Source organism: Cyprinodon tularosa, unplaced genomic scaffold (genome assembly GCF_016077235.1).
Source record: "Cyprinodon tularosa strain WSP-4 unplaced genomic scaffold, ASM1607723v1 ctg648, whole genome shotgun sequence".
NCBI lineage: Eukaryota > Metazoa > Chordata > Actinopteri > Cyprinodontiformes > Cyprinodontidae > Cyprinodon > Cyprinodon tularosa.
Genome location: NW_024039394.1, coordinates 152,687 through 167,244, shown reverse-complemented (window position 1 = coordinate 167,244; position 14,558 = coordinate 152,687). Strand labels below are relative to the sequence as shown.

Here is a 14,558-nt window from a genome sequence, read left to right as displayed (position 1 = left end):
GAATAGACATCCATTATCTGTTCTAGTTTTATTGCCTCTCTTCCAATCCCTTTTCTTGTCATTTTCCTCTCTATGTTTTGTCCATTTTTTTTTTGTATATCTGCGATGTGCTCAGCTGACTTTTAATGCCATCAGTCTCACAAGGAATCAAAGCTTTTCACTCAGCCCATTCTAACTTAGATTGCTCCTTCCTGTGTTTCCAGTCCTTCTTTTCACTGCAGACAAGCCATGATCTGTTTATAATTATCTAGCTAAACTGCAGAAGTACTAAAGAGATGTCGGTGAGTGTGGAGCACTTACAGGTCCAGCCTCCTACTGGCTTTCACCATCAAGTGAAATTTAAACAGATTTAATTCGGTCTGATTAAATTTTAAGCTCACTGTTTGGCTTATTTCAGTGTTCCTTTTGTCCCCGAGATAAATGGTTGAGATTAAACTAACAGCATAGTTTTATTCAACTTTAGTGTTTTACTGCAGTGTCTGCACGTACGTAAATGAATAATCTGATTTATTCCTTTAAGGTGGGAACCTAACCTCATAAAATAGAGCCGACCTGACAGAACATGTTGACATGCTCACCTTTTTAAAGCTGTAATTATAATCCTTCATGACATTAAGGATTGTTAAAAACTTAAAAGATCAAACCTTTAGTTTTTAGCAGCTGGGCACAGGCCAACAAAATATTTTTTTTTAGGTTTTTACAGCACTAGTGGCTCGTTTTTTTTATACAGTGGGCTGACGGGAAAGGGTTTTACAAGAGACAGCAGGTCGACCACAGGTTGGACCTGATCCCAGATGACTTGATGAAGGAGACTACGTCTGATTTCTACTGTCCCCTGATAGCGGCGCCCCCTAGCAGCCGTCCTCCATGCCTTCTTGGTTAGAGACCCTACAACTGATTGCCTGCAAATTCTCCCAGTAACTCAGCTCAGGTTTTTAGAATTAATGCAAAGAAATTTGCAATTTCAAAGAGAATTTCTGATAAAGTTAGAACTGTTATTAGCTCTGTAGTAGCTCTTTCCCACTGATAGAAAAACCTTCTTAGACCCGAGAACAATGGTCTGGAGAACAACAGTGGCAGTGGGAACGGCTCACTGACGCGTGTCAATCGACTCGGCAAGCGACCCGCGTTAAAATCGCCTTGGCTCTGATCGACATGCTGTGGGAACACCAGAGCCGGGTCGACCCAGATATACTATTGAACGCAACACATCACGGCAATGGCTTCTGATCTAACAAGCAGAAACAACTCTGTTTACATTCAAGAGCAGCTGTGGTGAGAAGGATTCAGACCGATCATAGAAACAATAAAGCACACGGACTACGCCCTGGCATCCTTCCATGATGATCTCCATTGTTTACTTTCCTAATTTCTGTCGCACTGGTGACATCATCAACACTAACCCAGCGCGATGATGTCACCAGACACAGAGGCCACACAGCTGCCAGCGAGGGGTTAGACCGACTTTATTTGGGAGTAGGAAGGGAACAAAATGCCGATAGTTAGCGGGTCGATCCTTGCTTAAAAAACACGCGTTAACTCGCTATTTTCAGTGGGAAAGATGCTTGCTGACTTTTTTATTAATCATTTCTGAATTCTAAAAGTAAATTGCTAATTTCTTGTCATTGATTATTTTTTTTGAATGATATTACTGCTATTTGAAGTTGATCAAATGTGAGTTGTTGCTGATATTGTATTGCTCTGAGTTTTATATTTAATACTCCCCTAATGTAGTAAAGTGTTTTTATTCCAGCTCATACTTTAAGCAAACAACCTGTTTTCCAATTAGCTTTATAAAATCAGTTTTTAGATGTGGACCAAAAAATAACTACATTTCTAGTTGCAGTTAAATTCCACAGATTCTGAGAATATTTTTATTCTCTATTTAGACGTCCTGAGATCGAATCAGAACAACAGAGAGGACAGAAATGTCAAAAAAAAACATTTGACTTCAGTGAGAATTATATGACTGTAATCCTTACTGACTGTTTATTGCTTGTCAGGCAGAAGGTTTCCAGCTGGAACATATTTTGCAGCGGCTGGTTTATTTCTGTTTTCTCATGCTGTTGCTGCTTCTGCACAAACTCCACATCTTTATCTTCTGTCATTTTGAATAAACAACTGTTTATGACTTCCTGTGTACAAAGGAGGTTATCCCAAGCAAAACAAGAGACCCGCAGTCTAATCAAAAACTAAACCCATCAGTCCAAATTCCAACCATGCATCCAGTTTATTTTTTAAACTAATGTTTTAACTAAAGCTGTTTCTCAATCCGTGTTCTTGTGCGTTCTCATGTACTGGTGAAACGCCATCAGCCTCAGCCCTGATACTGTTCCCATTCACAAGAACAGTAGAACGAGAATGGGCAAAGTCCCCAGATGTTCTGGCCCCTCCCTCTTTACCCAGCATGCATCACAGCAGACTTCTTTGCTCTTGTGATTGACAGCTATCCCAACATGCACTGTGGCAGCAGCAGCTTCCAGGTTAGCGCTCACAGAGCTCAGAGTATTAAGTTAAAAGTTCTCTTTTTTTGTTGCTGTTTTTTTATAAAAGTACGTTTTAAGATCATTTGAGGTGAAAACATTATACTTTAAACCAGTAAATGGGCCATATAGTGAAGCTTCATGAGTAATGAAAAAAGAAATTCACAAGGTGAGAGGACCACAGCAACAAGAGGACCTCTGAGGGTAACGGCAGCCAGGGCTAACGTTAGCCCGTCTGCAGCAGCCAGGGCTAACGTTAGCCCGTCTGCAGCAGCCAGGGCTAACGTTAGCCCGTCTGCAGCAGCCAGGGCTAACGTAATCCCTTCCGCAGCAGCGCTCTCTCTGCACAGCCGTGTGTGAAGGGCCGCTGGCTCTAATGGAGAGTTTTGTTTGTTTTATTTGGCAAAATGTTCATTTGATTTGTGTTTATCTGACTGTGTTCATTATTATTCCTCCACTAAATGAAAACAGAAAGAATATATTATTATCTAGAGACTATTATAACAGGAGGTGAAATGCAGCTCCAGACTAGCAGAGCGTGTGGTGATGTCACTAGTTCACCTCTGTTCCAGTTGACCCATATTTATGCTGCGTGCTCCTGGTCACCCCGAGTCCAGACTTTCCTGTGTTCTTCTGAAGAACATACTTGGCGAGGACACAAGTCCATTTTCGTGTTCTAATGAACTGAGAAACAGCCTAACAAATGATTGTGGAAATGCTGCGTTTAGATCCTCCATCTTTGACCACCTCATGGATTTCGTTGATTTTCACCAACACTCCCTGAGATATTGTTCCCTCCTCAGTTGTCTCACATACTTCACATCTTCCCTGAACCAACTCATCTAAAGTGGCTTTAAGTTGGGCATACACTGTACGATTTTTAGCCATTTTCGGGCCCGTTTTTTTTTTTTTTTAGCCCCTTTTAGCCCGATTCTCCAGTCGTGTGAGAATTTTTCGATCGGCCGACCTTCAGCCTGATGGTGCGTCCTGTAGTGTACAGGAGCTAACGAGGGTTGATCAGCCCCTAATGACCACGCCCCCATCAGGAATCATAAGGTCGGGAGAAAATCAAACAAGTTTGTAGTTCAGTCGGCCGTTGTAAGGTGGGCGTGGGTAAATCCCTCAGTGGGCAAAAAAGGATTCTTCTTCTTCTTCTTCCTCTCAGATATAAACCCAGCAGCATGGCGGGGGTGCAATGAGTGAAATGGAGTTCTTTCTTTTAAACTGTCAGACCGTGGTAGCCATGTTTGCTCAGCCATGTCTTTGTCCAAATACGTCGTCTCCTTTTCTTTTTAGGGCTTTCAGCACAAAATTGCCCAAATATCCAAGGCAGTGCGTTTCACTCTAGTGAGCTTCATGTTCCTCTTCTACTGGTTTGGCTTCCAGATAGACGAGTCCGAGTAGCGCCATCTCACTGCGGAGCTGAGACCCACCTGGTTTTTAGACGTACAGTGTGAGCAGGTAGATCGCATCAGAGCGTGAGAACATCGTGAGCGGTGAACTTTAAATCCTGCGGTTTGAGCTGTAGCTGCGTGCAACGATTGAAAATATCCCACAGTGTACGCCCGGCTAAAGCCGATCACAGCCATTTCTTTGGGATGCGTTTGGGAGAGAGGAAGTTCATTTCACCCACAGTAAACACCGAGTCAGTGACACACAGACCAGATCAAACAACAACAAATAATAATCGTTCTGGATTACCTTCAGCTCCATTGCTGGAATAGTCCAGTCAGTAATCCAACATGAACTCAATAACCTGAAAGAGAATAAATAAACAGACCTTAGAAAGAAATACAGAGGTTAAACATGGAGCAACAATTAAAATAAACTTGTTTCTAACAAAGAGCTGAAAATGTTTTTTTAATGTAAGGTATTTCCTTTTCTCTGAGAGGGTTTAGCACTGCAACTAAGGAATATTTTGGAAAATTGATTTATCTGTTGATTGTTTTTAAATTAATAGATTAAAAACCGGTTAGCAAAAGGCCCCTTAAAGAAGACTTTTTGCAAAATTAAACCAAGTAAAACTAAACCTTTTCTACTTGAGGAGTTCTGGATAGAGCATATCGACAGACAAACAATTTTCTTATGTTAAATGCAAAATGTTTAAATTTTTTTCCCCACAATCTTGGTATAAGTATAACTCCAGTTAACGTATAAACGCTTACTAAATTAGTTGAGGATTATTTCAATAAATAAATATAATTCTTAAATATAACTTATAAATATAATTTCTTATCTACTGTTTTCGCTCTCGTTTACGTGTTTAAAACTGATGGTTAACCTTTCGGTCCTGAAAATTATCTTTGATTTAGAGGAAAATCATCAAAAGAACATTTTAATTAAGCGATCTTCAAATCTCTGCCTCAATGATAAACATTTGCTCCATGATACAGAGCAGAACTCTGGGGGATTAAAGAGACTTTAACAACTTTATTGATATTTTCTAAGAACTGAAATAAATAAAGCTAATTAAAATGCTTTTTTTGAATATTCCACAGCAATTTTCTCATAAACTTTCGCCTTTTTCGCATTTTACAAAATAAATTGAAGGTTATACTTTACTCAAGAAAGTCTGTTATCTAGAAATTATGTTAAAGACAAGTTTTCCTAATTTTGAGCGCATCTTTTTTGTAAATCAGCAGTTTTTCATGCGATCATTTTAAAGGTGTTGTTTAGGACGGGTGTTTGTTGTCTTCGTTCATTCATTTTAACAGCTGACATAAACCCGGGTGAAAAAACTGAACCAAGTGTTTAGATGAGTAAAATAGTTTTATTCTTATGCTATACTTAATTTAAGCCTTTAAACGGGCCAGAGCCATAAAGTTTAGTTTTGAGCTGTGAAGGAATCGGTGGCATCCAGCTGCCTGGCTAAAGCTAGCAAGCTAACTACATTAACGTTACCGTTTCAAATTGGGAGATGGAAAAAAAACTTTTTAAATGTTGAAAATGTACACCACTAAGATGGAATTTAATAGTTAGTAAAGACAAAAAGCTTTATAAACAAACAGCGAGTAAACAAATAATTCCCGTTAGTTTTTTCTTTTATTTTTAAAAGGCAAATTAACATTAGTTTATCTCAAGCTAACGTTAGAAAGCTAACGTGCTGTTAGCTGTTTGCTCCCAGACTCCTCAATCACCACTTTTTATTAATAAGCCCTGAGGGAAATAGAAGATAAAAATAGAGCCTGTTCAAATGGAAAAAAACAAACTTGTGACTTAAGTAAGGAACTTTACTTATAGTTGGCATATTAGTCATTTTTTTAACAAAATAACAAGACAAAATCTTACTTACCTGCTTGTCCTGTTACAAACCGCCGATAGTCTCCGCCCCCTGAATGGCTATTGGCCAGCGCTTTGAACCCTGGCTTTCTATTGGCTTCGGTAGCTGTCAATCTTGGCAAATGCCCGTACAGCGGAAATGTGTATGAAAGTTCATATCATGAAACTTAGCAATCAAAAAATATTGTTTTAAATGAAAATCCCGCCTTTGATCTCACAGCTCCCCTTTTATTCTTGTAACGGTGCTTTAGTTGAGGCGCAGCGCGCGTGCTGTTTATAGCGCAGCCATGCTAGCTGCTTTCTGCCCAGCCTGATGTTTTCTCCCAGTCAAACAAGCTCTTATTTTCAATGCTTTGTTTTCGAGGCTTAATGTAACGATATGCTGTCTATTTATTGGCAGCACAGTTCACAGTTAAACAGACTAATCCAGCGGAACGTGTGAGGTTGTTTAGAACATTTAAATGCATCAGAAAGCTTAGTGCATTGTCTATATAATATTAGGCTGGTCGGGTTAACTGGCGCCTCAAAGAAGGCCAGGACACAGAAAACATGAAATATTCTTTGTAAGACTGCAGTTTAAGCTAAATGAGGTGATGCATATGTACAACTAAGTGAGAGAGCATCCATAAAAAGAGGAATTTGTGTTTGTTATAATGCATTAATGGTGTTTATATTCAGAATTTAGCAAAAGTTATACATTTTGATGTCTTTACAGCAGCAGCTATTCAAAATTAACCTTCCCAGCTCAAATGCAAGCGAATGGCAGCAAACTTCCCTTCAACTCCCAGCAAAATCCCCTCCAACTGCCAGCCAGTGGAGTACGGCGGAGTATTAGGGCCAGGCTAGAGATTGTTTTTTCTTCTTTTTCGAGAATTAAGTCGTAACATTACGAGAATAAAGTCATAAAATTAAAAGAATAAAGACATTTGAATTGAGAAAGCTTCCTGGAGAGGTGGCAAAACGTCTTCAAATCTTGGAAACAAAGTCCAGTGGATATTTTTTGAACTTTTACGGAAGAATAAAGATGTAACATTTCAAGAATAAAGTCTTAAAATTACGAGAATAAAGTTGCATTTTCTGACACCTCTTCCAAGAAGCCGTCTTCCTCCACAGTGAGGAATGTGGAGCATCATGTGAAGTTCTACTTTAGCATCGGTTTGACGCACAGGAAATCTTTTAGCAGCAGCATCAAACTGGACAGGATGTCAAAGTGGACTCCAAGTGGATTCCCGTAATTTTACGACCTTATTTTCGTAATTTTACGACTTTCTTCTCGTAATGTTAGGGCCCTATTCTCGTAATTTTATGAATTTATTCTCGTAATGGTATGATTTTTTTCTCGTAATACTACGATATTATTCTCGTAATGTTATAGCTCTATTCTCATAATTTTATGAATTTATTTTCGTAATGTTATGACTTTATTCTTGTAATTTTACAACTTTATTCTCGTAATATTACGACTTTATTCTCGTAATATTAAAACTTAATTTTCGTAATTTTACGACTTTATTCTCATAATGTTACAACTTTCTTCTCGTAATTTTATGGCTATCTTCTCGTAATGTTATGAATTTATTGTCGTAATGTTACGACTTTATTCTCGAAATAGAAAAATAAATCTCTAGCCCGGCCTTAATACTTCATCGTATTGGTGTGACCTCCTCTTGCATATTTTTTTTTACTCTGACTCAGGGGCAGATATGGGAAATTTGGGCCCCTAGGTCCCATAAAAAATATTAAAGTAAAATGTTCTGTCAGTATGCTCTATCTAGAACCCCTCAAGGGGAAACGTTTTAATATTTTCACCTGGTTTAGTTCTGTAAAGAAAAATCATATTTAGGGAACCTTTTGCTATATGATTAACAATCGATTAATTTAAAAAAATCAACAAGTTAATTGATTAGCAAAATAATCGTTAGCTGCAGCCCTAAATTATACAGAACAAGATTCCCAGAAAAATATAATTTCATTCTATACAGAATGATTTTGTTTGAAATGGGAAGAGACTCATTTTTTAGAGTCAGTATTTCCAGATTTTTTTTTTAACTGTGAACGAAGGAGTCAGGATGAATTCTGCTCACAACCTTTGTGACAGAAACAAACATTTCAGGGAACATTTCTCTCTACACATTATAGAGTAATGTCATGGAAGAACAAATTATTTGCAACTTAAAAGAATTAGATTTTGTAAACTTAAATGAAACAGATTCCAGCCAGGGACAGATTTAGAAAATTTGGGGCCCTGGGCGAAGACAGGCAGGGGGCCCTCTGAACTGAGAAGACAACACATCAAACAGCCCCATTCTCCAGATAGAGAAATGTTAATAGAATAGACATCCATGACTCCATCCTGGAGAGAAATATCAGCTGTGCTGCTGCCATCAACACCTTTGTTTCTAGATGTATAAATGTATAAATATTAGTGCACATGCCCAACATTTCGTCGCTTATTTTTGCTTTGGCACCACAGCGCCACTTACAGGCCTGGCATACATTTTGCAGCGTTTTCATGCATTCGTGTGGACGATCACATTTATTTTACGTCTCCGTCTTTACGGCAAACATTCTGGAAAATATTAGCGTTTCGTGTTCGTTTGACTTCGTGTGGACGGGGCCGGAGCTTGGCCTGTTTTCCAGTGTAGTCCTGTTTCTCTGACTGTGACTAACTGGATGTGCTCTCTTCATCCTCTGACATGGGAGCTGGCTCGGAGCTCGTCTGCCTGGCTGTGTGTTTCCTGGACGGGGCCGCCTGTGGAGCTGGTTGACAGCTGCCTTTTGTATCTATGCTTCTTTTTCTATGTCTGCTTCTGTCTCCTTGAACCCCAGTGGGCCTCAGCAGATGGCCGCTCACACTGAGCCTGGTTCTGCTGCAGGTTTCTTCCTGTTCAAAGGGAGTTTTCCCTCTCCACTGTCGCTACAAGCATGCTTAGTGTGAGGGATTGCTTAAGAGTCAATGAGTCGATGCAATCAGCTGGTTTTCCTTAGATAGAAAACTTTGAATCAATCTGACTGGATGATCTGGTGAACTGGAAAGTGACCTGAGATGAAATGTGTTGTGAATTGGCGCTATAGAAATAAACTGAATTAAAAACTGAAGTGAAAAACTCCACCAAACCTTCTTGAAAGCTCTGAAGGAAGCTGAGGAATGGGGAAGCTGCACCAGAGTCAGAAGTTTGAGGTTTGGGTTTGAGCCAGAGGTCTGAAAGACTGGTGAAACGTGGAAACTGGGAGGAACCAGGAACCTGGTTTTGGTGACTGGAACCTAATGCAGGCAATGAAAAACAAACAACACAGTTTCAATAAAAGGTCCATAGAAATGATCCTCAGTACACAATTCTTTATTATATAATTTCATTTTATACAGAGTGATTTTTTTAAATGGGAAGGGAATAATAGTTTAGCGTCAGAATTTCCAGGTATTATTTTAATTGTGAAGGGAGGAGTCAGGGTGATTCCCGCACGCAACCTTTGTAACAGAAATATACTTTTCTTTTTCCACACATTATAGGGAAATGTTATGGAAAAACAAAGTATTTGCAACTTAAAATAAGGTGCTTTTGTAAACTTAAATGAAACAGATTCCAGTCAGGGGCGGAGTTAGGAAATGTGGGGCCCTAGGCAAAGAGATAGAGAAATGTTAATAGAATAGACATCCATTATCTGTTCTAGGTTGTGTCCCTCTCTTCTTGTCCCTTTTCTTCTTGTTTTCCTCTCTATGTTTTGTACTCAGCTGACTTTTCATGCTGTCTCTAAAGGAATGAAAGATTTTTTCCAAGCACTAAGCTCACTTAGCTGATTGCTCCTTCCTGTGTTTCCAAAAAGGCCAAAGTAAATAACCCAGTCCTTCTTTTCACTGTAGACAAGCCATGATCTGCTTATCTGTTCTCCATTTTTCATTTGGATGAAATAATAGCTGCATGAATCATGACAGCAGACAAGATAGAGGAGAGCAGGAGGCGGGGTTACCAATCTACTCGCTCTGGAGAGCAGAGTTCGCTGCTTTTAGATGTTGTCTCCAAAGTCTCCAGTAGCAGAAAAAAGTCTCTAGATTTGGCGCTAGGAGCTTTTTAGAAATCAAAGTGCCAGAGGGGTCTGAAAAGTCGCTACATATAGCGACTAAAGCGCTAAGGGGTCTGACCAGGAGATGGCGCTTCTCTTTCGATCTTAATGTCCACAAATCATGACAGAAAGAATAGCTTAGTACAAAGATTGATGTTTAAAAAGGAACTGTAGGGGACCAGCCTAGGAAAGTGGGGACATTTTGAATGGCTACTACTGTAGCCTGGCCTCCTCCATCCTCGGAGATCAGAGCCAACAGTTGGCTGGTAAATTCCTGCTTCTAGCTTCGGGCTGTAGGAACAATAGAAGTACGTCTATCTGTCCAAGCTGTAGATTTGATGGCAGGTCTGACTGAAAATGCTCCATTGATTAGTTAAATAACTTTGTAGGAAATAAAATAGCTTTGCTTTTATCCAGACCTGTCATGTAGTTTTAAAATTCACACGTCCTCAACAAAAGGTGAAAGCCTCGAGGCAACACAGATAATTATTTTTACGTATGTTATTGCATTTCTAAAAGCTGTTGCTGCGTTGATGCTTTAAAATTCCTCTTCAACCATCAAAGCTCAGATTCATGTTCAACTTCAGATACAAGGGGAAGAGTTTTTATCAGTCATTATTACAGCATTATCAATGTCATATCTTCATGCACTGGTCAAGCGGAACAAGTAAAGCTAGTTTAAAATTACACACATAGTTCCTTGGAAGGCGAGTCATGGGTGGGAACGGACGTGTTAAATATGTCTGCTTTTGATTTCACTTTTAAACTGGTTGGACAAAATGTTTTCTCAGGTAATGACACCGCAATGTTTATTCGACTTTGTTTCTAAAGCACTCTAAAAAAACAACTCCACAGCTCCTTAAGTGTTTTACACACATGAAAAAGTTAATAATTCAATATGTAACTCAATAAAAGAAATTAGGAAAAAAACTAAATAAAAACAAACTAAGAGAGAACAAAAGACTCTGGCTTACACTGGGATTTTAGCCAGAGAGAAAATAATACACTTTAAGAGAAAATGTAAAGAGAGGAAGTGAGCGGGGCTTGGCATCATGGGTGTTAAAAACTCTATCTCTATTCTCCCACTCTGCAGAATCTGTTAGTTCAATCTCTAACGTTCTGCTCTCTCTGCTTTTTCTCATAGTAGCTTCATCTGGTCTGTTCCTGTTTGGCTGTGACTCCATCCTGGAGAGAAATATCAGCTGTGCTGCTGCCATCAACACCTTTGTTTCTAGATGTTGGAGGCCCCGTCCACACGAAGTCAAACCCTGGCCTAAACGCACAAATTTTTCACCAAACCAGCCTCTCATCCACACGAAGCCGGCGTTTCGGGGGTCTGTAAACAATCTTTTTTTTATTCAGCCTTCAGAGTGGGAAGATTTCAAAACGCCGTTTTCGCGTTTCCATCTTTACGCTCTAACCGCATATTTTTTTTTACACGCATGCGTCATAGCGTCGCCTCTAAACACGCATGCGCGACACAGTATCACAACAACAATGGCACCGTTGCTGCTCATGCTACTCACCCTGCTGTCGGGCTTACAACAGAATCTTCTTCTTCTGGAATATCTCCAGGAAGAACAGAGCAATATCGACCACATAGTTCAGCACCTGAATTTGACTGAACCACCAAAATGGACCCGCAGGGCAACCATGTATAAATATTAGTGCGCATGCCCAACATTTCGTCGCTTATTTTTGCTTTGGCACCACAGCGCCACTTACAGGCCTGGCATACATTTTGCAGCGTTTTCATGCATTCGTGTGGACGCTCACATTTATTTTACGTCTCCGTCTTTACGGCAAACGTTTTGGAAAATATCAGCGTTTCGTGTTCGTTTTGACTTCGTGTGGACCGGGCCGGAGCTTGGCCTGTTTTCCAGTGTAGTCCTGTTTCTCTGACTGTGACTAACTGGATGTGCTCTCTTCATCCTCTGACATGGGAGCTGGCTCGGAGCTCGTCTGCCTGGCTGTGTGTTTCCTGGACGGGGCCGCCTGTGGAGCTGGTTGACAGTTGCCTTTTGTATCTATGCTTCTTTTTCTATGTCTGCTTCTGTCTCCTTGAACCCCAGTGGGCCTCAGCAGATGGCCGCTCACACTGAGCCTGGTTCTGCTGGAGGTTTCTTCCTGTTCAAAGGGAGTTTTTCCTCTCCACTGTCGCTACAAGCATGCTTAGTGTGAGGGATTGCTGAAGAGTCAATGAGTCGATGCAATTCTGGTGAACTGTAAAGTGCCTTGAGATGACATGTGTTGAATTGGCGCTATGGAAATAAACTGAATTAAAAACTGAAGTGAAAAACTCCACCAAACCTTCTTGAAAGCTCTGAAGGAAGCTGAGGAATGGGGAAGCTGAACCAGAGTCAGAAGTTCTGAGGTTTGGGTTTGAGCCAGAGGTCTGAAAGACTGGTGAAACTGGGAGGAACCAGGAACCTGGTTTTGGTGACTGGAACCTAATGCAGGCAATGAAAAACAAGCAACAAAGTTTCAATAAAAGGTCCATAGAAATGATCCTCAGTACACAATTCTTTATTATATAATTTCATTTTATACAGAGTGATTTTTTTAAATGGGAAGAGACTAATTGTTTAGCGTCAGAATTTCCAGATATTATTTTAACTGTGAAGGGAGGAGTCAGGGTGATTCCCGCACGCAACCTTTGTAACAGAAACATACTTTTCTTTTTCCACACATTATAGGCAAATGTTATGGAAAAACAAAGTATTTGCAACTTAAAATAAGGTGCTTTTGTAAACTTAAATGAAACAGATTCCAGTCAGGGGCGGAGTTAGGAAATGTGGGGTCCTAGGCAAAGAGATAAAGAAATGTTACTAGAATAGACATCCATTATCTGTTCTAGGTTGTGTCCCTCTCTTCTTGTCCCTTTTCTTCTTGTTTTCCTCTCTATGTTTTGTACTCAGCTGACTTTTCATGCTGTCTCTAAAGGAATGAAAGATTTTTTCCAAGCACTAAGCTCACTTAGCTGATTGCTCCTTCCTGTGTTTCCAAAAAGGCCAAAGTAAATAACCCAGTCCTTCTTTTCACTGTAGACAAGCCATGATCTGCTTATCTGTTCTCCATTTTTCATTTGGATGAAATAATAGCTGCATGAATCATGACAGCAGACACTTAATATTATCAGCACTCTGATGGCATTTTAGCGAAAGGATTTTTATCCAAAACATAATGTGCACAAATAAGGAATAGTTGTATTAACTATAAATGTAAACAGAGTTTTATGGGGCCCATCCATAAAGCCGAGGCTCCTGAGAGACAAGCTGGAGACTGCAGGAGTGGACTGTGACCTGGCCGACTGGATCCTGGACTATCTCACAAACCGGCCCCAGTTTGTGAGGACAAGAGACTGTGTGTCTGACATCAGGACCTGTAGTGTGGGGGCCCCCCAGGGAACGGTCTTAGTGCCCTTCCTTTTCACCCTCTACACTGCAGACTTCAGACACAACACGGACAGCTGCATCCTGCAGAAGTTCTCCGACGACTCCGCCCTCATTGGCCTTATCACAGATGATGACGACGCGGAGTACAGAGGACTTATTCAGGACTTTGTGGACTGGTGTCAGCTGAACCACCTCCTCATAAACGCAGGAAAGACCAAGGAGATGGTGGTGGACTTCAGACGCCGTCCCACCGTCCCTCCCCCAGTGAACATCCAGGGAAAGGACATTGAAAGGGTGGACACTTACAAGTACCTGGGTGTTCATCTCAACAACAAACTGGACTGGACTCACAACACGGAGGCTCTGTACAGGAAGGGCCAGAGCCGGCTCTACCTCTTGAGGAAGCTCAGGTCTTTTGGGGTGAGAGGGCCACTCCTGAAGACCTTCTACGACTCTGTGGTGGCATCAGCCACCCTGTACGGTGTGGCCTGCTGGGGCAACAGCATTACGGACAGAAAAAAACTAGACAAGATCATCAAGAGGTCCAGCTCAGTCCTGGGCTGTCCTCTGGACTCTGTACAGCAGGTGGGGGACAGGAGGGCCCTGCCCAAACTCATGTCTATGCTGGACCATGAGGACCACCCCCTGAAGGACACTCTCTCTGCTCTGGAGAGCAGCTTCAGTGAAAGACTGATACACCCTCGCTGTATAAAGGAGAGATTCCGCAGATCCTTTCTTCCCGCTGCTGTCAGACTGTACAGCCAACAATGCTAGCTCCGTATCAACCATATGTCCACCGTCACTTTACCTGTTATTATTGCATATCTATTGTATACTTCACTCATACCTATTTAAATCTGCAATAATTTAATACAATCAATCATTTGCACAGAACTTTACTGTTGTCACTTTATACCAGTGTTGCCTTGTCTGTCTGTATATACTTAATGTATATATATATATATATATATATATATATATATATATATATATATATATATATATATATATATATTTTTTTTTTTATATACTTTGTATTCTTCTTCTTTTTTCCTACTGTACTGTGATGCAACGCTGCAATTTCCCCACTGTGGGACAAATAATGGATTATCTTATCTTATCTTATCTTAGGCAGCTGCCTAGTTTTGCGTGATGGTAAATCCCCCGCCCCCCCCCCCCACCCCCACCCCCACCCCTGAATCCAGCTGTTCTGTTTTAGCAGCTGTGTTAAAAACATTGAGTCTGCTGGAGTTAAATAATCTCATTAGAATTTCATTAGCACTCGACTTTCAGCGGAAGTTGGTCTTTTATATAACAGATTTCCAGGGAACTGGGTACC

At 40.6% G+C, this 14,558-nt stretch overlaps 1 protein-coding gene across 1 annotated transcript in view; it reads right to left on the bottom strand.

Moving 5' to 3' along the window:
• Positions 1–5,819, bottom strand: part of LOC119799088 (KAT8 regulatory NSL complex subunit 1-like) — a 53,406-nt gene extending 47,587 nt beyond the window's left edge. The window contains exons 1-2 of the mRNA XM_038308818.1: positions 5,776–5,819; positions 4,185–4,239 (exon numbers count right to left, since the gene is read on the bottom strand). The gene's annotated coding sequence lies outside the window, so the exon portion shown is untranslated. The remainder of the gene's footprint in view (positions 1–4,184; positions 4,240–5,775) is intronic.
• Between the last annotated feature and the right edge of the window lie 8,739 nt (positions 5,820–14,558).